Source organism: Triturus cristatus, chromosome 7 (assembly GCF_964204655.1).
Source record: "Triturus cristatus chromosome 7, aTriCri1.1, whole genome shotgun sequence".
NCBI lineage: Eukaryota > Metazoa > Chordata > Amphibia > Caudata > Salamandridae > Triturus > Triturus cristatus.
The window spans coordinates 1,518,817,171-1,518,840,032 of NC_140590.1; the positions used below are offsets into that span (position 1 = coordinate 1,518,817,171).

At 42.0% G+C, this 22,862-nt stretch overlaps 1 long non-coding RNA gene across 2 annotated transcripts in view; it reads right to left on the minus strand.

Annotated features, from left to right (window-relative positions):
* The window catches only part of LOC146812280 (uncharacterized), a 369,505-nt gene that overhangs the window by 151,758 nt on the left and 194,885 nt on the right, over nt 1-22,862 (minus strand). The window contains exon 3 of one of the 2 annotated variants that reach the window (XR_014965895.1): nt 19,161-19,238. The exons of the other annotated variant lie outside the window; for it this stretch is intronic. This is a non-coding gene — a long non-coding RNA (uncharacterized LOC146812280). The remainder of the gene's footprint in view (nt 1-19,160; nt 19,239-22,862) is intronic. 2 annotated transcript variants of the gene reach the window in all.

Consider the following 22,862-nt stretch of genomic DNA (forward strand, 5'->3'; position numbering starts at 1 on the left):
GTTCAAGATTCTTATGGGTATGTCCTCAGCGCTCGGCTGTCACCGGAACTGTTATAAAAGATTTGAGAGTCTTCATCGGGACATACACAGTTGGCACATTACATTCTGACCGTGGCCCCGCGTTTAGCTCTAGGGCATACAAGGAAGCCATGGGAAGTTTGCGTGTAGCATTGCGGTACTCCTCTCTGTACCATCCCGAGGGAAATTCGGTTGTGGAGAGGAAAAACCGGGACTTAAAGCAATCTTTAACAGCTAGGGTATTAGGCTAGGTGGTAGTTGGGTCAATCCCCTATTTGGGGTCCAGCGGGCCCATAATAACCATCAAAGAAGCTCTCTGGGAGGTGCAACTCCTTATGAGGTCCTGTTTGGGACAAGAATGTAGGTACCTGATCTCGATTGTGAAGGCACAGTGGCTGACGAAAAACCGTTTGACATCAATAAACCTTTGGCAGTTTTATAGGATCTGAAGGAATCCAGAGCCTCCTTAAGTAACAGAGACAAAGAAAAGCGATACTGGGGAAGTCAAGTCAGCCACGACAAGACCTGACTGGATCCCTAAAGTTGGGGATCTGGTCAGAGAAAAAATTGTGGACAAGAAAGAATTTGGCCCATCCTATCGAAAGCCTGTCCTGGCCATTTAAGGATCAAGAACTGTACTTCTACCGCCTCTTGCAGGAAAAGAAAAGAGATTCATCTCAATCAATCTGATCAAACCACACCATGTGGCCAATACTAAATAGTAGGCCTCGTGGGCACCGGAGTAGCCGGCGTCCTCCTCTTGCTACAATACAGGAAGTACAGACACAAAGACTCATCAGAACAAGTTTTATTCGATTTTATGCTTGGAAATCACAAAAGCAGACAATTAAAAATACATCATCTTACAAAAAAGCTTAATGGTAGACATACAACTCAGACAAATAAAAGGAGGAGAAACCACAATTAAATCAGTGCCCCATGGAAGTAAGTCCATCACAGAATAGCAAAAGCACATGTCCATGTGACATTTAAAGCAAAATGGTCTTTCTAATTCGCAACCTACTTGTTAAAAAGCAGGCAATTGCATTGGTAAAACATTAATTGTCTAAAAATTACAAAAATAAAAATGCCTGTCAACATTGGGTCCTCACCCCTAGTCTTAAAGTAGGATGAATCCACCTCATTCTTTCCTTTATGTAAAATTTGCAAAATAGAACCATGTGCATTGATGATTGCAAAGATTGATCATCACAAGGACAACAGCATAGCTCTTGACCAATTATTTGTTTCGGGAAAACTTATCCAACGATAAAAATTCCCAAATCTAAATCGGGTCAAAACATATCTATCATACCCACTTAAATCATACTGTATATACAGCTGGATAGTGTGGGTAGTTAAAATCAAGTGATGCTGTTGTACTGTCGGTTTATTTGCTTCTAAAATAAATCTGTTTGGCTCCAGGTGAGTCATGCAAATTCTTTTAAACTCCTTCCTGGAAACAGAGTTAATAGATTCAGGAGAATTATAGTAATCAGGGTGCCCAAGGTCATACATTAAGTTTATGTATTTTAGCCACGCGATCTTAGTAGCCTGGTCCAGCTTCATGCTGTCTTCAATAATATCTTGGTTAAGACCAGTTCTGTTATATGTCCAGATCCTGTGCCATAATAAAGCAGGCTGAGCTTTGATAATGTCTGCGATGTATGGGACGCCTAATTCACTATGACAATTGTAGACAGAGGTACTAGCTGGGACTGCCAGAAGGAACTTCAGAAAGGCGTTTGAGACTCTGAATAGGTTGGGAATCCTGGAACCCTTACACCCCCACCCCATAGGTAACTATACTCACACATTTAGCTTGATAAATCTACAGGAGCATGGCTGGTGGCCTTCTACCCAATTGTTTTGCAAAGTTGGCCACAGCTGCCTTTGATTTCATAAGTAAACTCCTACTTTCAAAAGCCTGATGCCAGGACCCATTAGAGTCAAATAGAAAAGTATGAAACTGTCTTGGTAGATTCCACCCTCCGACATTTCAGGCTTCCTTTCCCACACGTTATTATGTAAGTTTTTGTGGCATTTAATTTCAAGCCAAGGTAATCCATATATGCAGTATAGGTGGAAAGTGCCTTTTGTAGGCCTATCTGTTTGGGGCCAACAGCACCGCATCGTCCGCATACAGAAGGGTAGCTATAGGGAGTTTATTAACATATGGCATGTCCTGCACCTTTTCCACCATTACTTGTTCTAAAGCATTAGTATATAATGTGAACAGGAACGGTGCCAGGACGCAGCCCTGTCTAACCCCTCTTTCCACCTTAAATGGTACAGTGCATTCTCCCTTGGTTCCATATCGAACCTTAGCAGTCGCGCCACTATACAGCTGCCTTAGACACAGAACCAATGGGGGATACACCCCCATGTCAGTTAAAATGTCCCAAAGTTTAGTATGTATGACACAGTCGAAAGCAGCTGTGAGGTAGACAAATGCTAGGTAGAGTCTTTCTGTTTTAGCCTGTGTGTATTTCCCTGTTAAAATGCTGAGATTAAGCGCTTGATCCATAGTGCCCAACCCTTGCCTAAAACCATTTTGTACATCAGACAAAATATTTTTGTCGTCTGCCCAGTCTTGGAGCCGGTTTAAGACGATCAGCCAGGCTGGATTTTGACGGTCGCCTTTCTTAAAAGCAGGTACCATCATAGACTCGGACCAGGTCTTAATAAAACCCTCCGAGCAGCAAGCGTGCAAAACCCATGTTAATAATAGTTGGCATAAGTTGGCAGGGTATGCTCAGACGTGAGTCCCTTGCTCACTTTGCCACTGGTTTCAAGCAAGCCTGGCTGAAGACGGCTGAAATGCCAGAAACCGGTCCTAGGAAGCTTGTTTCCGGTCCAGGGAAGGCATGGCTTGGCAGTTTGGGCTGGACTGTTCCCATGAGGCACAGGGTCAGACTGATTTGCATATGGCCATGTCTGAACTGGGGTGGCAGAGTGGGCTAAAGAACTGTGATGGATTAAACCCAGATCTGTTGACTGGGTGTGAGTGTTTGATTGGTTCTGATGCTCCGTCCATCACCACCCCCTTTTGTACTGCATGTTAATAAGGGAGCCCAAAGACACAGGTTTGATTCAAAAAGATCAATTGGCCCACCATCTGGGCCAGGAGCCTTACCACCCTTACTATCGTTGATATCACCAATGACCTCGTCATAAGTAAAAACAGACCTAGTGGAGGTGTCTCGTATGAACTAGTTCCCCGTTGGCTACCATGGGAGCTTAAACTTACTTCAACCGGGTAAGAATTATAAACCTTAGAAAGACTCATAACATTTGAAGAGTCACCTTATCAAAGCAATGGAATCCATAACAATGCAATAGATAGAACTAGTTCCCCTTGACACAAACTCTCACAGTGAAAGACAAATTTCAATTCAAGCTAATAAAGAGGTCTACATCAACATGCCTCAACAAGAGCAATCCACAAGTTCAACAAAACCTGCTGAGCTACCAAGGATAGATCAAACTGTATCTGGCTATTTCATCGACTTAGATACCTTTTCATTGGATCCAAGTGAACCTGAAACAACGCCAGCCCAAATTTCTCGCAAAACAACGGATCAAAGACTTTACCTTTCTTAGAAAGACTTATTTAGTAGCACCGTGGCTAGAACTTTGGATAATCACTGGTATTTTATTTCTTCTTTGATGGTTAGGATTAGTAATAACTTTCCACTTGCTCATCAATGGAACTTATCTTCAACAGAGCTCTGCAACATCAAAGAGTAAACTTGATTTTAAAACCTCACGTTTCATCTCATCGTGAACAAAGAGACCTGACCTTCGTGAGCATTACAGAAGTTACTATACCGGATGGTATAGTATGGGACAAAGTGAATTATGATATATTTGGACCGACCAAGTTTTTAAAAATTCCACATTTGTTTAAAATGTCATTGAACAATATCATTACCTCCAGTACATTTTCTGATGATTGGGATTTTGATACTGTTATTAGCTTATTGTCTGATTTAGAACAATCTGCCACATTTTCTAGCACTGAAATGTTAGAAGATACATCAGATTTTGACAAAATGTATGTTTTTTTTTTATTTTTGCAGAGCAGAGTAGGGGACATAACATTTTCATAAGATTGGTCATCAGGAAAGAGAAAAAAATCAAAAACAGTCTGCATTTTACACAGATACACATTCTATACATTTGTCAACTGAAAACCCTAAAACACAAATGAACATACCCTAATTAATCAATTACAGTTTTAAAAGAGTCCAGAAAAACCATATATTTGTAAACATCAGGAACAATTGCACATTCCCATTAATCTAAGAGCCTAAAGTGACTTGTGCCTAATTAACATCAATTATAATAACAATGAAAACTGGAATCCATTAATAGCTATGTAATACCTTCTAACCGTGCAAAAATGTTGCATTATTACAGTACAATCGTATTTTCACTAATATATAAGGGCTTAAAGTGCAATGTGGTAAGGTGCTACATTTTTATTGATATATCTCAATGACAAAAACAATCAAAAACCTTTGAATTGTAAAGGCCTAAAGTGCAATGTGCTAAACTTCCATCAATACCTCCCAATTATCAAAAAACTTCAAAACTGCTGTAAAAAATTGTATTGCCCCAACCCGTTTAGCATATGCTTCTTCGAATCTCCTTATCCTTTGCATTGTATTTATCCATTTAGGATAAGATGGGATCTCTTCCGATCTCCAATTTTGGAGAATTAGAGAACGTGCTACTGTAGAGCAAATTGAGATGTACGCCTCTTCGGCCACTTCTGTCTCGGGGGTCGATCTTTTTTTTAATAGCCTGACTTATTACTGAAAAGACGTTACTCCAAAAAGCTTCACGCTTCGGGCATGTAAAAAATATATGAAGCCAGTCTCCCTCACCATGGGACAGCCATTGAAAGCATTTGTTATCCACTTCCGCATGATGTTTAACTTTTTTGGGGTGTAGTAAGCCAGCCACCGTGACAAAAAAGCCATTCCTTTAAAATTGGCTCCTCTCAGGGCCTTACTTCCCATCTGGGCTATAGACTGCCGTTCCTGATGCGAGAACAAACAATTGGTCTCCCAGGTTATTTTTCCCAATAATTCATCAACCAGAGGAAGTGCCTTATGTTTTATTAGCCAAGAATACCAGTTTCCTACCCCCTTTAATTTAGCTTTATATAGTGCATTGACCTGGTCGATTGGGGCACCACTTGGCAGAAGATTGTAGTTTTTTGATAAAATTTACGATCTGTAAGTATTCCAAGAGCCCAGGCTTGATTCGATTGCCAGTTCTGCCTAGAACCTCATCACAAGAGATCCCTGTCTTAGCAATTAGAAAGTGGCCCAGATTCTCAAAGCCACTGTCCTTCCATCTCTTAAGGCGACTGGAATGAATTTGCATACCAAAAACCCTACATTCCTCTAACTTAAAAAAAAACCCCTGAAGAGTTTGCTTGTTTTTAAAAGGACTGGAGTCGATCAGAGTAGTCACGAATTGTCTTGTAACTGGTATTTTTGGGTCGTTTAGATGTTTTTAAAAAGATTGGAATTTGTGTGCCGGACTCACGAATCATTCTTTCAAAAAAATATGCGTCTATCCGATCATTAGGTTCCAGTAAATGTGCTGTAAGGTCTAATATTGCAGCCTCATAGTAGGTTCGTATATTTGGTAAGGCATACCCCTTTTTAATTTATCTCCAGTTGTAATATGGGCAATTTAGCCCTAGAGGCCTTTTTATTCCAAACAAATTCTCTAAACATTGAGTCAATTTCTTTAAAATACTTGGAGTTGATCTTTATGGGTATATTGATAAAAGGAAATATTAATAGGAGAAGAATTGACATTTTTAAGAGTTCTACATGGCCAATCAAAAGTCAATGGTAGCAGGGTCCACTTGTCCAATAGGGTTTTGATTTTATTTCGCATGGCTAGGTAATTCAAACTGAATAATTGTTCTGTATTCTTAGAGACATAGATACCCAAATATCTAATTGGCTCTTCATTCATAGCCTGGATTCTTAAATTAGTAGGCAAGAAGTTACTATGCGTATTGAGCATTAAAATCTCCGTTTTATCTTGGTTTATTTTGTAGCCTCCTATTTGTTCAAATTGACTAAATTCAAAAAGAATTTCTTCCAAAATCTGCTTGTCCAGGCATAGGTGCATAATTAGGTCATCCGCAAAAAGTTGAAGCTTGGCCATTCCTTCCATTGGAGCTCTGATCAGGGGATTTCTGCGGATTCATATAGCTAGGGGTTCAATGAAAAAAGTCAAAAGTAAAGGTGACATCGGACACCCTTGTCCAGTTCCGCGGTTTATTTCCACAACCCCTATTGAATCTCCATTAACTATAACCCGGGCTTGAGCACCTTGATAGATGTTTCTCAACATTATTAATACTTAAGCCGCAATGCCGAATAGACCAAAAAAAAGTGCGGCCCAATTGACCAAGTCAAACACTTTTTCAGCATCGACCAAAGTAATAAGAGTGAATATTTTATGGTTAGTCGCATAATCAAGGGCTTGAATTAAAAACCCAGCATTTGTGGACATCGACATTCCTGCTACGAACCCAGTTTGATCACAATGAATTAATTCCCGAGCAATGGGGGTAAAGCGTTGTGCCCAGATTCATCAGTATTTTAAAATCCGCATTAAGGAGACCGATAGGCCTGTAAGAATTGACATCCTTGTCATTTCTCCCCTTTTTAACCAAGCTAACCAATATGGATTCCTTAAAATTTGGTGGAATACAACCTCCCTGTTTGATATCATTAAACAGTTTTACCAAGAAGGGGGTCAACTCTTTAACAAAGGTTTTATAAAATTCAAATGTATTGTTACCAATATTATGGTCATCATTTCTTGAATAATTCTAACAAAGTGAGAAATGTTTTCACATACTACCAGTGGGAACAATGCCCTACACCACCGAAAAGTAGTTCAAGAACATTTGCACAGAAATCCTCATATTTTGCAGGGTTTAACACTTCTGACCCAACCTCGTATTACTATAAGGTTGCACCAATATCTGCACAGAATTTTTTTTAACAAACACCAAACAGATTTACTCTGCTTCCTTTATCACCAGATGTCTGAACAGGGTTTTGACTTATGGATGGGCACTGCAGACTTGAAATCAATCTGGAGTTCTAGGGACCTGCAAGTCCAGGGGACAGAAGCAATGTTTAGAGCATGCCTCATTCCACAGCAGATTATTTTTTTGAATGACACTGTGCAACAGACTTCCTGTCTTGGAATAGCCAAGAATAAGGATTTGAACACGCCTCAAATTCCAACATCTTTAAACACCGGGGGGAATTTTACATCAGAAAGAGGGGGTAAATTGGATAACATATTGCAATACAATATATCAGACCCCAATTGGAAGGGATGGTTGGTTTGGCCCACTGACACAAACAGATGTCAGGAAAGATTTAGGGGTACCACCGAAGGGTTTAGTATCCATAGGCCATACCCACGTTATGTACAATGAGAACATTCGGAGGTAGGGACATCATACAGTGTTGGAGAGGTTGTGCCTTGATTGTCTAAAGACCTCAACACTACCCCAGATGAAACAACGCTCTTCCTTACTCAGAGGATGTGGACCTACGGGATTTATTTATTAGGTCCCAGAAAACCACGTCAGAAGCGTTTTTTGTATGCTGTCTATAATGAAATCTGGAAAATCTCCCAACAAGAAGCTGCAGAGAGATTAAGAGAAATAGAGTTAACCTAGAAAAGGTGTTAGCCGTAGTTGACAATGGCATGACTACATTAACATCCAGGATATATTCACTGGGCAACATTGTATCTTCTGTAGCGATGTAATAGAACAGGATTTGTCCATATTGCAACACAGACAGTAGCAGTTATGTTCTATTATTTTGTTAAGCTGGACGCTACAGTCATTGCGCACCGGTTATGTGCCATGGCATTTTATCAACATTATGTCATTATTTTCTGCACACAATCTAACAGAAAAGCAGATGAACATGGCACAGAGGGGAGCAAAATATACAATGCTGTGCATTGAGAACCTGGACAGGTTACCCTTTACTGTGATTGAGTCATCATCCACAGAATGGTTAATCCACGGCCATATAACATTATCGGTTGCAACATTTCAGTTTCAATGTTGCCTAGAATAACAGGCAGGCAGATATGAGAAGATGGGTAAGGAATTTATCAAGGAGTCCTTATATTTACCATACAGATTTCGATGCAGGAGTGAGGATCTGGAAGTGTTTCTAAGTGGAACGAACTCCGTGAACTCTAAGTGGATCCCTCATATGACAGGATATTATGCTGCACGGAGCTTGTAATGGGCCTGTGGTGAAATTGTCCTGTCACTTGAGGGGTACCTGGCAGCTGTGATTAATCCGGTATTCAAGCTTCTCTCGAATGAGCGTTACTTGATGCTGAATGATCAAGGTTGTTGTGGGTTGCTTCCGGGCATCGCATATCTAGTCACTGTGAGCTCCAGGGTTACTTGCTGTATACAAGTATTGTTTCCACCAACACATACAGTCAGGGAGGCGCCGTTATGGCCTTTGCTAAATGTTTCCATTATACAGTTTGATACTCCTAGCAGAATGAAAGCTATGCTTTCACAACATACCGTGCCCTCAACCTCCGCCTGGGAGACTTTAGATCTCCAGATCGCAAGGTCCTCGGCTGAGATACAGGCACTTATACGTACAAACTGCCCTTTCCATTTCACAGAAATGGTAAGCAGTTATGCCCGATACGACAGGTGTTGTACACCTATTTAAGACCATAGGTTCCGGACTGTTAAGCACTTTTCAGATGTCCCTCGGAGTTATGCTAAACTTTATACACTCAGTCTTTGGAAGCATTTTTGGAGGGCTTCCGTTGATCCGGTTACTAATAGCAGGAATGCTGATTGTTACCTTTCTGCTATGCAATGGACATCCCAGCCACCAAGGAGGTAGCAACAGCTCTCCTGGAGCGTAAATACCATGATCAAATGGTACAACATCTAGGCACACCTCGCCTACAGGAACTGAGCACCTCTTGGTTCCTGTCATTTAGACCAGTCTGGATGGACTATGTCCTATCTGTTCTCCGATGCCTGTTCTGCGGAGAAGAATGCATGTTGGACCTCTGACACTCCCATCGGTTGCGCCACCAGCCGTTGATGCTTTACTGGACCCGATAACGACCCATGTTCTGCAGCGTCCTCAGCGTATTCCCATGTTGTTGGCACCATTCTTAGAGCCACCACAGGTAGTTTTGGACACCGGCTTCTCCAACACTTAGGCCTTGGATTTGGCACAGGCTGCCCTGGCAATTGCTGCAGGCAGTACGGAAGATCATCTGTTCTCAATAGACATTTTTTGTGAGGTGTTACAGGGATCGTCAGCTGCGTATGCCAACAGCAGCAATGTTGCATCTACCAGCATGTTGCGTGCTGGGAAGATTTGGCTTTTAACTTTTTCGAAATTCTAAATTGAAACCTTTTAACCTGCATGGCTTTCAAGATGCTTGTAGTTGTTCGGACTATATAAACGGACACTTTAGAGCCACTACTTGAATGATTTTTGCAGAACACTTTTTAAAGGTTTTTTTTAATGCTTTTTAACTTCTCTTAAAAATTTTATTTGTTGCATACAAACCTCTAGACGCCTTGGTAGTACGCTAGAATTTAGTAATGTCGTCCAGTCGGATGAGGAGTGGGTGTTATATTTCAAATAGGTACCCCGATATAGGTCTACGTATTATCACAACCCTTCACCTACATTCTCCCCTATACTACATACATAACGGATTTGGAGGACTGACCTTTTACCCAGTTACAATACTACACATAAGTATGTAGGGTTTTTCCCTGGTCACTGGCCTCATAAATTATGCATGAGGAGTCTAAGTTTCTTGGAATCACAGCAGGGCCATCATCTCATGCATAATAACTGTGTATAAAGTTCATTCCCGCCGTCATGCTAAGTCGGGACACTGGCACAGCAAGGTAGAACCCCTGGGGATACCTTAGGGTGTATAAACATCACATCTTGCTGAGATAGGCAGAGGAGATCACTACTTCCATGCCGACACACTGACGCGAGACGCTGAGGTTCCTGCATGCAGATACGCCAGCCTGCAGTGGTCTGACATCCTTTGCGGGTGTTCAGCTCGAGAATCAGACTGGGGTCCCACAGTCTAACATCAGGTAATGGGGTTGGCTTTATCCTAGAGGGATTCATGGCTTTACACATATCCACATGCTAGGTACACTTAGGTACATCTAGTTAGGGTGTATCATAGGAGTACGCATTTTATTGCCATGTATTTTATATACTTGCCTATATTTATGATTTTAGGCAAAATGGTAGAAACCTACCATCTATTTACTTTCTTAGTGCTGTTACTCATTTATATATATGCTACTCCCTACTGGTGATTTCAGTGCACTTCTTTTATGCTAGAATAAGGACTATTCAATAAATACTTATTGAAAACGTCCCAACCGTTTATTCTGTGCATCTCTGAGAACTAGTGAGTACGAGTGACTGAGCTAAAAGTATGTTACGGTTTCCAAGGTCCTGAGGGATCAGGGTTGTCATGTTCGATAGGTGCCAAGAAGTATTCTCTCCTTGGTAAGAGGAGGTTATAGTGGCATTGCGAGCTAGCTGGTACACAGGCAAACATATCCGATGGGGGTTTCTGGAATCAGTCTGGACACCAGTCCCGCAGTGTATGTTGTCTAAAGTTGCAGATCCTATGTAGGTCTTATAGGAACTACATAACAGAACCAGCACCCTCCCACACCCACCCCAAAAAAATAAGCCATCACAGCTGGTAGTACTAATGTGAGGGCAACCCACCTGACTACCTTGAAGCATAAGAAGCCACTTTAATAATACACCCAAATAAAGAGCTTTTGGGAGGCATAGACTACTGCCTTCATCTACTAACACCAGCCAACTTGCAGAGACTTCTCATGTAGCTTTTGAATGTATACTTCTAATTCAGACACTGCGGAAGCTTTAAGTACACTAGAGGTATTAAGGCTGTCCCTAGGGAAAGTGATCCTTCATCAGTTTCTTCACCTCTTTTCAGGCTACCTCTACGTCTATCAATTTTTTGGAACAGTAGGCTATATATTGCAGTGATTCTCGAGTGACATTTTCTGAAAGTTTAATGTATAGTTCAATATGTGGGCTTGAATTTGCAGATATTGAGTAATGATATTCCGATTTTGAATGGGGCAAAATTCCATAAGAAGACACAAGTACACATAAGTCATACCAAAGACCTTATCCAGGATCCTTATCAATGTATGTCCTAAAGAGGCTTGAAGATAAATAACTCCTTCTCAGAATGGATTGCCATTCTCTAATCCCATGTTACTAAACACAGTTTAAAAACTATATTTTTATCAAACCTCTTCAACAAATAAACCAATGTGCATAAGACTTTAGCACTGGCAGACTTACCTCAGAGACAGGACAGCAGTATTCTGTCATCAAAATGGAGGTAAAGTTAGTGGCCATAACAGCATCAACATGCCCATCAAAATAAATACCCAATACCGCTCACTGTTGCCCTACCCACTGTCATCTTAATTTTTTGGAACTCTGGGATAGACCTTACAGTAATTTTTGAGTGGCTTTTAATTGAGTTTAATGTAAAAGCCAATATGTTAGCTTGAATTTGCAGATATTGAATATAAAATTATTTTGAATGAGGGTATGATTCCATAAGATCACACAAGTACACACAAATCACTCCAAATTCATTTTGGATGATGGTTATGAATATGTATCAAAGTGGCCTAAAAATTCCCAACTCCTTGCCAGACAGGATCACTATTCTCCAAGCTTATTTGTCTTAACAATGTTTTTACAAAATATATATTTTTATTACATTTTTTAACACAAACCAATGTGTACAAGAGCATAAGCACTGGCAGACTTAATTCAGAGACAGGGCAGCAGTAATCTCTTAAAATAATAGAGGTACCTTTAGAGGCAATAACATCATTAACCCCTTCCGTGCGTGCGACATTTCTGCGCTGTGCGGGAGTTTATTGGTAGGCGGGGATTCGGATGTCCGGGAGCCGTCCTGCGCACATGCCCACCATGAAGCATAACAGCTCCCAGCCGTCACGAGCATGGAAGAGGTTAAGATGTCCATCAACATACTGAGCGGACAAAAACTGAGCTGACAAAGAGAGGAGGGTTGAAGGCAAAAAGTTAAGGGAGAACCACGATAAGGATGCTAGGTCTAACAGGCCAAGAAGTAAACCCCCCCCCCCCACAAAAAGGAACACAGCCAATAGTAGTAATAAGGGGGCAACTCATCTGACTACCTTAGAGCATAAGAAGCCACTATAATAATATATAGTAGGTTGCATCAGTGATTTTTGAGTAACATTTTCTGAAGGTGTAATGTACAGATCAATATGTGGGCTAAGCCTGGGCAGAGGTCGCAGAGTGGTGCTACGCAAAGCTCCGCGGAGTAACAAACTCCACTGCTGGTGGGTCGAGATTCCCACACGGCCGTTCACGTTGTTTTTCCCCATCAAATTCAATGCAGAGTACGTCCTCGCGTTGCAAATCATGCGAGTACCAGTGGGGGCCAGAACCGGTGGGAGCCAGTTGCTGAGTGTGAGCCTTGTGGACTTCACTTTTCTGTTCACCAAAACACTGCACTGGTAGTGTGTGGTTGTTAAGGTACAGGGCCCTTAAGAGTGGCACAATAAGAGTTGCAGCCCTTAGAAGCCTTTGTTTGTCACAGTGCCCCTGGTACCCATGGTACCTTTTAGAAGGGGCTTACTTGTGTGCCAGGGATGTGCCAATTGGGAGTACAGAGGTACAGCTTTGAGAAAGAGCAGAGGCCCCGGGAACCTGGTTGGCAGGGACCCAGGGCACACCAAGTCAGATTGCATCAGATGTAAGGCAATAAGTGAGGGGCCATCATGCAAGAAAAGGGACATTTTCCTACAAATGTTTTGTAAATAAATACTTTTACTACACATAGCACATAAACCAATGTGTACAAGACCACAAGCGCTGGCAGGCTTACCTCAGAGACAACACAGCAGTATTTTGTTACAAAATAGAGGTTCAGCTGTAATAGGGCCTTCTGAGAACCCTTTTGACTTAAATTTAAAGTTCACACTAACCCTGGGCGTAGTGGGGCTACATGGAGCATCGCGTAGTGTGGCCAAATCTACGCACACTCGCGCGCTCCGCGTATCCCCACTACGCGCCGCCCGCCTCCCTCCCGCCCTTGTTTTAAAATAAGTTAAAGTATTATAAAAGTAAATTAAATACCTTACCTCTTCCTGCTTGACCGGCAACTTCTTCTCATGCGCATTTGTGAGAAGAAGTTGCCTGTCAAGCAGGAAGAGGGAGCCCCGGGACGCCGCACCGCAGGTAAGGTATTTAATTTACTTTTAAATTCTTTAATTTATTTTAAAATTAGGGCAGGCAGGCAGCGGGTGGCGGATGGCGGACAGCTCTGCTTCGCTGCGGCGTGTGCGTAGCGCTGCCTGCTATGCCTACTTCGTAAACTGCGAAGCAGGCAGCGCTACGTACACTCCGTGGGCGGAGCGGAGTACTACGCCCGGGATTAGTTTACACACTGCAATTAAACATTTTTGCTGAATCTTTTTAAAGTACCTAGGGTGGCCAAATCTGAGTAGAAAATGGTTACCTTCACCAGGAAGGTTTTCTGTTAACACTGAATCAAAACGAAATATGGTGATTATTAGCGTCTTGTTTTTTTCAGAAAGAAGGCCCAATAATATATTAGAAAATCTGGAAGTGCTATCCCTCCATCTATGCCCCAATATCGAAATCCCTAAGGACACCCAAGTGGTGCCTACAAAATACTTTAGCCACCCCAACGTTAACCGCAGGTTTGATATGCTGGGGTCACTTAATTAAACAATGATCCTTTGTGTGATGGGCCTTCTTAGCAAAGAGCACAAATCACAGATTTAAATACTATCAGTTAGTTAGCTAGTTCCGTGGCTTTTAGAAATGGGATTTCTGGTTGGCTAGGGCTTGCGCCAAAGCCAGGCTAAAAGGCAGGGTCCAGGGAAAAGGTCCTGGTAAAGTTTAGGCAGGTAGGCAGGGAGCAAGGCTGGGCCAGGGGCCAGCTCACTGGGCCCTCCAGACAGGAAGGCAGTCCCAAGTGGCGGTTCCTCCTGGCCTCCAGCAGCAGCAGCAGCCCCCTCAGATAGGATCCTGGAAGAGAACAAATTGTAAGGGGACACAGCCCCTCCTTATACACCTTTTCCCTTTGTTGTGGCTCAGGGTGAGGGGAAAAACCAGTCGGAGCTGGTTGGGGAGCACCCTTGATGTGCTCAGCCCCTCACTCTATTCACTGGCAGGGCTAGGGTCATCAGTCGCACCACAGGGGGCGGCGCCAGCATTGTGTAGGGAAAGCCCTGCCCTATTCAGGACCAAGGTGCACTCCTCCCCAGCCATCAGCATGCTAATCTCACACTCACCACTGGGGCAGACCCACCCAGACTCCTGGAGCCAGGCTCACCAGCCAGCTCCAGTCAATCACACGCCAGACGCAGTTTAAGAGACAACTTGCCGTATGGCCAATTTTTGCGAATTCGTCGAAATTGTACATTCAAGGATGAATATTTGTGCCATGCTGAAAATTTGAAAAACAACTTACTATCCAGGGGCTACCCCAAAAAATTATTGAAGAAAGCAATCAAACGAGCCTGGTGGATCCCACGTGAAGCACTTCTGGAGAGAAAAGACAAATCTAAAACCAGCAGGATTGTGTGTGTATCCACCTACAGTCCCACATCGAACTGGCTCAAAAAGACCATTTCCCAAAATTGGCATCTGAATAATAATCTTGATGTCTTACTCAAAGAACCTCCGTTATTTGCTTTTAAAAAAGATAAGAGCATTGCCAACCAGTTAGTACGAGCTGCACTTCCAAAAACTAAAAGTCCGGACATAAGAAGTCTCCTTAATTTGTCTCCAATACAAGGTCATCATAAATGTGGGACATGTGTTTGTTGGGATTCCACCATGGAAGGGAACCATTTCACCCATAAGGGAATTCATTGGAAACATAACACTTTCTCAAATTGCAAAACAAAATATGTAGTATACGGAATTTTTTGTCCATGCGACAAGCTTTATATCGGGAAAACAAATCAGGAGATAAGGCTAAGAATTCAACAACATAAATCAAGGGTACGTAAGAATGTGCCTAATGCCCCGCTGGTCAATCACTGGCATCTCAACAACCACACAGAAAAAGATGTGAGATGGACTGTGATCTCAAAAGTCACACAAGATAACCGAGGAGGTGACCTGGACGCCAAATTGGTTAAAAGAGAGGCTATGCTCATTATCAAGTTCAATACATCAGTGGATGGACTGAACGAGCTATCCGAGATCTATAATCTGTGAAACCCTTAAAGTATTCATTAACTAACTAAGGCTCCGCCTTCTGGCATCCAATACGGTGCTCTATGAAACATACAAGGTCGTGCGGATCTTTATATGTTAATGATACACCTTCTATCACACCCCCACCACTCAGGGATACTGAGCCCCTGAATTATTGGACCGGGGCGAGACCACCCCTCGTGTAGGCGACTCGGTGAATTGTTCAGTTCAATTCTTCCTGAGCGCCGTGAATGGAATCCAACTATGAACGTGAAAACGATTGGTCCATCAGTTTATAACTATGATGTCGGGCGTACAGCCATAGACTGCCGCAGTGTGATCACAATGCAGTGTTCATATACACTGCACAATAAAGTTCTCACCAAAAAAATTGTGGTTGAACGATACTCGGACCCGGGACAGGCCTTTAAAATCACGGGCTTTCATGTACATATAATTACACCCAAAGGGTTTATGCCCCAGCAAGCATCCTGCCTTGTTTTTAGTCGAGTTATGTCCATTCAAGGGACACAAATTGGGTTTTAAACTACATCTCACAGAATTCCCTAAGGCTCCGCCTCACTAAGGCTCCGGCTACCAATTGGATGTCGTCACAGATTAACAAAATGGTCACCACTTCCCTGCCTAAACATTCGACTTTTGCGCTGTGAGCACGGTGCGCGATGGCTCCGATGGCGTTGGACTAACCGGACAAAGAGGTAAACACGACTCAGAGACCATACAGAACAAAACCATCGTGTTTGTTTAAATAGTTTAAATATCCGCGGTCTCACGACTTAATTTGTCTTCTGCCCTCAGGTCTTAGCCGGCGATTCAATCTCCACGCCGCTTTCTAAACGGAAGCACAGCCAACTCCGACCAGGAGGAGTAAGGATATATACGTACCTACGAGATACCTTCTGTCCTTACAAGTAAGATTTCGACCACTGCACCTTGGTGCCATCAGACATTAGCTTAGACGTTTGATCTTTTCTTTGATCTTGTCTTTCTTCTGAAAACTTTTTATCTGCAATCCACAGATTTTCCGTTGGACGTTTATTTCATTTTATATTGAAAGCCTGGGTTGCGTACTTTCAAGTTCTAGGTAAGGCTCCCGAATATAGGTGAACGGTTAATTTTTTGAGTATTGAGGGGCCAACTGGTCTAATTCAGTGTTGTGTCCGTTTTTGTTCCCAGAGAGTATTGGTCCTGATGAGAATCCCCGGTGAAGGGATTCGAAACGTGTAGACCTATCTTGACCTATCTTCGCCTTTGGCCAATCATCTGCTAAAACAACTAAAAAATAAGCGTTTAGAAGTACTGCAAGTGTTATTTGCTGATGGCCTGATGTATTTTGTACATACAAGTGTAAATTGTTTGTTTTATGGTGTTTAGTCAGTATTTTGTGTATTTTGAGTGTTGTTGTTGTCTGAATGATTGAGGTACGCTAGTGGTGATGTCATTTATATGTGTCAATGTAGTGTAAATATTAGGAATGTATCTTTTGTAATAATTTGTTGTATTTTCTGATTATTTGTGAAATGCTTTAATCACTTCAATATAACCGTGCAAAATAATAAGAAAATTTGCATAAAAATATTTTTGATTAAAATCAACCAAAAAATGGGCAAAAATGGACGTGTTTAATTCAGTTCATGTTTAAAAACTTTTTCCGAAAGTTTAGTGCAGCACTGGCACTCTCTTTGTTTTGTTCAGTTTATATGACTTGGCCTTGCTGCCATCGAGTCAAAACCCAAGCTTGTTTTGCTAGCTAACTCCTAGAAGTGGCACTTCCGCACATGACATAATCACGCATTATACATCATTGCGAAGCATTCGATCACACGAGTCCGCACATACCAAACTCGAGCCTGCACACCCCATGCATCAGGAACTACCAGGGACACATACATTCCCCATGCATTCCTATGGGAGGGCAGGCCTATCTCACCACATGCACTCAGAGGGCGCACTCACTTTACTCTGGGACACAGGGAAAGTGCGCAGAAACCAAAAATCACTACCACCAGGTCACCAGTAAAAGCAAAAAGTTCAGGGGTGAACCTGCCAGAAGGGCCAAGTCCAACAGTGGCCAAACCAACATCGGGCTCAAAATGTAATGGGAAAAAGAGAGACAGAGGAATCAGTCCTGCACAAGATGTGTCTAAGTGGTAATGGGCTCTGTTTCGAGGTGAAGACAGCCCCCCAAACCTACCAGAAGAGATCTGGAAGGCAGACCTGCCAGAACTTGATATTCTACATTCATGGCAAGTATCTATCTCTACACTTTGGGTAACGATAAGATCTGCACCACTTAGGAGGAATCATCAATTTACCTTATACAGGGCGTACTGGTCACCTAAGAGGCTCTCGAAGATGGGAGGAAGTAAGAAGAGGTTTTGCCCTAAATGTGCACTAGAGAACACAGACGATGTTTGTCTACTATGGCAGTGTACAGCCATCCAATTCTTCTGGCAGGAGGTGGGCAAATTTCTTACAGGAATTTTTGGGGAGAGAATAGAGATAAGCCTCGATTTTATTATTTTTGAAATCTTAGCTGGTGAGAGGGCTGCACACAAACTGAGGAAATGTGTGCCCGACTGCCCTTTACACCCTGATAATTATTGCACAAAGAGAAATATGTATAAAATGGGATCCCTCGATTCCACCCTCAATCTGATTGCGTGGATTGCGCTAAAGGTTCACAAAAAAGAAAAAATGTGGTACCCCCTATACTCTAATATGGGGTTAAGTTAAAGTAACATGGCGGGGTGGTTTGACTTCTCTGGTGGCCAGAATTTGTAAACACATCACACTCGCACACGTCTAAAAGTCCAAGGATTTAAGACAAACTTCAACAGTTGAGGAGGATGGTGGTCACATAACTCCCCCCACAAATAGATTGAAGGAGGCATGATAAGGAGCTTAACCCAATCAAAGGCCCTGTTGCACTCGTGGGTCACTACCAGGTCCTATCCCTGTCTATGTCATATATGAGGATTTTAAAAAAAATAGAGATTCAGGTATCGGCAATAACAATTTATGTCCATCAAACAAAATGCACCACAATATGAAAATGCTGCCAAACAGTGAGCCGCCAGACACAGAGCCGCCAAGTACAGAAGGGTTGAAGGCAAAAAGTTAGGAGAGAACCACACTAAAGATGCCAGGACTAACAGGAGAAGAACAACCCCCTCCACCCCCCTAAAGAAAACAAGCTTTCACAGCTGGTAGAAGTGAAATGTGCAACACATATGACTAGCTTGGAATAGTCAAGAATTAGCAAAACTACCAAAATAAAGAGTAGGTGGCGGCAGGTGTCCATGCCTTCCAAAAAGCTAACACCAGCATCCTCACAGTGGCTCGTCGTGTAGCTTTGAATTTAAAGTACCAATTCTGACCTTGCTTTAGCTTCTAGTACACCAGAGGTATTAAGGTATGGGCATTTGCTCAAGTTGTCTTACCTTTTAGGCTGACCCCCGGGAAAGTTATCCCTCACCAGTTTCTAACCCTCTCTTTTCAGGCTACCGCTACCTCTCATGCTGCTCTATCCACTATCACCTTATCAAATTTTTGGAACCCTGGGGAATACATTGCAGTGAATTTTGAGTGGTTTTCGGATACTTCAATGTACACTTCAATATGTGGCCTTGAATTTACAGATATTGAGTCGAAATTCAGATTTTGAATGAGGGCAAAATTCCCCAAGAGAACACAAGAAAACATGAATGTTAGCAAAGTCCTTACCCAGAATCCTTATGAATAAAGTCTCAAAGTGGCTTAAAGACATCCAGCACATTGTCAAACAGGATCACCAGACTAAGCCTGTTGGATTAAACAAAGATTTTAAATACATATTTTTCTTTCATTTTTTTCAGCATATAACAAAGAAAAGTGTGGAAGACCATAACCGCTGGCAGGCTTAACCTAGACAGGACAGCAGTATTTTGTTAACAGAATGGAAGTACAGTTAGTGGCATTAACAGCATCAACATGCCGATAAAAAGAAATGCACAATAAAAAGCAGACAAAAACAGGGCAAGCTGCAAAATCAGAGTTGTCAAAAACTAAGTTGCCAAATATGTAGCGGCCAAATACTGGGCTGACAAATACTGAGCCGCAAAATACTAAGCTCCTAAAATTAGAGCCGCCAAAAACAACAGCATTGAAGGCAAAACGTTAAGGGAGAACCTTGCTAAAGATGCCAGGACTAACAGGACAAGATTAAACCCCTCCACCCATCAAAATAGAGCTGGTAGTAGTAATTAAGGGGCAACATATCTGAATAGCTTGGAATATAATTGGTCAAGAAATATCATAATATACCCAAATAAAGAGTAGGTGACAGTAGATGTCTATGCCTCCCAACAAATAAATCCAACCTCCTTGCAAGGGCTTTATATGTATTTTTTGGATTTACAGTTCTAATTCTGACATTGCTGAAGCTTCAATGTCCTTTTGGGAAAGTAGGGTACCTCTGCACACCTTGAAGCTTCAAGTACACCAGCGGTATTAAGGCATAGGCAGCTGGTCAACGCGTCCTACCTTTTCGTCTGAGCTCCCATTAAAGTAATCATCTATCAGTTTCTTAACCTCTTTTCAGGCTACCTATAGCACTCATTGTTCCTCTACCCGCTTCATCTTAACAATTTTTGGAACTCGGGAAGACATCACAGTGATGTTTGTGCAACATTTTCTGAGACTTTAATGTACAATTCAATATGTGGGCTTGAATTTGCAGATATTGAGTAATAAAATGCAGATTTCGAATTGGGGTAAAATTTCATAAGATGACACAAGTACAAATAAATCATACAATAGTCCTTACTCAGGATTCTTATGGATATATGTCTTAAAGTGGCATAAAAACAGCCACAATCTTCTCAGACGGGATCACCATTCTCTAAGCCTATTTGACTAAACAAGACTTTTTAAATAAATATCCTTATTACATGTTTTCAGCACATAACAAACCAATGTGCACAAGACCATAAGTGCCAGCAGTCTTGACTCAGAGGCAAGACAGCAGTATTCAGTTAATATAATAGAGGTATAGTAACCAGTAATGACAGCATTGAGATGTCCATCAAAAGAAATGTACCACAATAGAAAGCCATCAAAAACCCACAGCCGTCCTAAAAAAACACAGCCGGCCCCAAAAAACAGCCGGCCCCAAAAAACACAGCTGCCCAACAAAAATACCAGCACCAAAAAAGTATAAAGGGTGAAACTATGTCAAGAGCTTGGGAAAAGAAGTCTTAAAATATGGCCAATGAAGAGTTAATGTCATGTAAATAATCCAAATTGGGGGATTGGAAAGTAGATTGAAAACATTCCATAGTGATTTGCTTCAATAGTCTTGATCTCAAGCCATTTATAGTTTTAGGTTTTGTAAAAGGTAACCTTGGTGGGGATCAGAAAGTTGATCAGAAAATGATCAGTCCAGGTTAGTAGTTCAAAAATTTCTACATTAAGTCGCCTAGAGGTAGAAAAAATTAGGCCTAAGGCGTGGCCAGCTGAATTTGTGAGACCCATCCTTATCAAGCGAAGGTCAAGTATTCTCAAGGTCGAACAACAGATTCCTTACCAATATATGTCTTAAAGAGGCTTAAACATGCCCAACAACTTGTCAGAAGTGACCACCATTCTCTAAGCCCATGTCAGTAAACAATTTATTTTTAATCAATTTTTCTAAAAAAAATTCAACACATTAACTAATGTGTACCACACCATAAGCTCCGGCAGACTTAACTCGGTGTGTGGCGGCTCGGTGTGTGGCGGCTCGGTGTGTGGAGGCTCGGTATTTGGTGACTAGCTGTTTGACGGAGAGAAAGGACAGCAGAATTCTGTTAGTATATTACAGTTACAGACATTAACAGCATTAAGATGCACATAAAAAGAAATGCACAATAGAAAGAGCCACCAAAAATTGAGCCACCCAAAAATGAGCTTTCAAAGAGTGAACCGTCAAACAGTGAGCTTTCAAAGAGTGAACCGTCAAACAGCTAGTCACCAAATACCGAGCCGCCACACACCGAGCTGCCACACACCAACAAGCTTAAAACTTTCCACGTGATGGTGATGTGAATAGATAAAGATAAATGATGAAAGCCATGATTTATCCAAAATAATTTTCTTTTCAGGTTCTTAAGATATACAAGTGGTATATTTTTCTACTCCCATAACAGGGAACAAAGGAGAGTGTTTGCAACTATCAGGCATATGTACATTTATTCTATCACCCATTGAGGTGTAAAAGGGATCGTTTTTTTGGTCCAGAGGAAGAAAGCCAAGCGGGTGGCTTCTGAAACATGTCGACCTTGTAGGAGGTGACTCATTATAGTACACAATCTACACCTCCCCACTTTTACTATTCTCAGTCAGGGAAGACAAAGTATTTTCGTTCCACTAGCCAGATAATTTTTAACCATCTCACATTTTCTTTTCACGATCCCACGCACTACACATACTCACCAATCACTGAATAAAGTGCTCCTGCGTCTACGTAAGTCGTAGCACGCCCCGTCCCATAGAGGAGCAGGAAGACCCCAATGATGAAGCATGACACTGAATCAGGTTTCAGTGTGTGAGGGGTATTATACAATTTTTTGAAACATTGCCCTTCCCACAAATTGAGAGAAGGAGCTCTGATCCTTTTGCACCATTTATCACGTATGACTAAACACTTCAAATAAAAATAAAAATAGCAGCACACACATGGGTGCATATATATTCACATAATACATGGCAGAATCCCTATGTTGGATAACAGTATCAAGAGGAGGACGCTTCTACCTTTTTCCTCTTCACTCCCTCCTTTGATTTTTGGATGTTCCTTGGTACTACTAGGACTACAGCGGTTCATCAGTTATTTTATAATAAGGAGCATTCGCGCTGTGTCACTAAATGGCAGTTGCACAGCGCCCAGAACATCTAACGCCAGCAACCATGAAGGAGAAAAACGACAAAAATGGAAGGGCGACCTACGCCAATGGTGCCAGGTCTAACAAACCGCATTTAGATGAGTCAGGTTTTAAGTTTCCTATGAAAGACTGAAAGCAAACAGCAGGATGTCAAATCAGCAGGGAGAGAGTTCCACAGCTTTGTGCCTAAGAAGGAAAAGGCTTGACCTACATGCCTGATCTCTTAACTCTGGGAACTACTGCGAGATCCAAAGTGTTTGAGCGTGAGGAGTGCATGGCATCACCAAGGATCTTAGGTAGGAGGGACCAAAGTTCGAATGACATTTGTGGAAATACCACAGCACCTTAAAGTGAATACAACGTTAAATTGGGAGCTACCACACTTCATGAAGCAGGATAACCATACAATGGAACTTGGGGGGTGGGGGATAATGTATGAGTCTTGCCACTGCGTTACACATTACCTTGAGACATTTAAGAAGCTTCTTCATTACTCCAAAATACAGAAGGTTTCCGTGGTCATGCC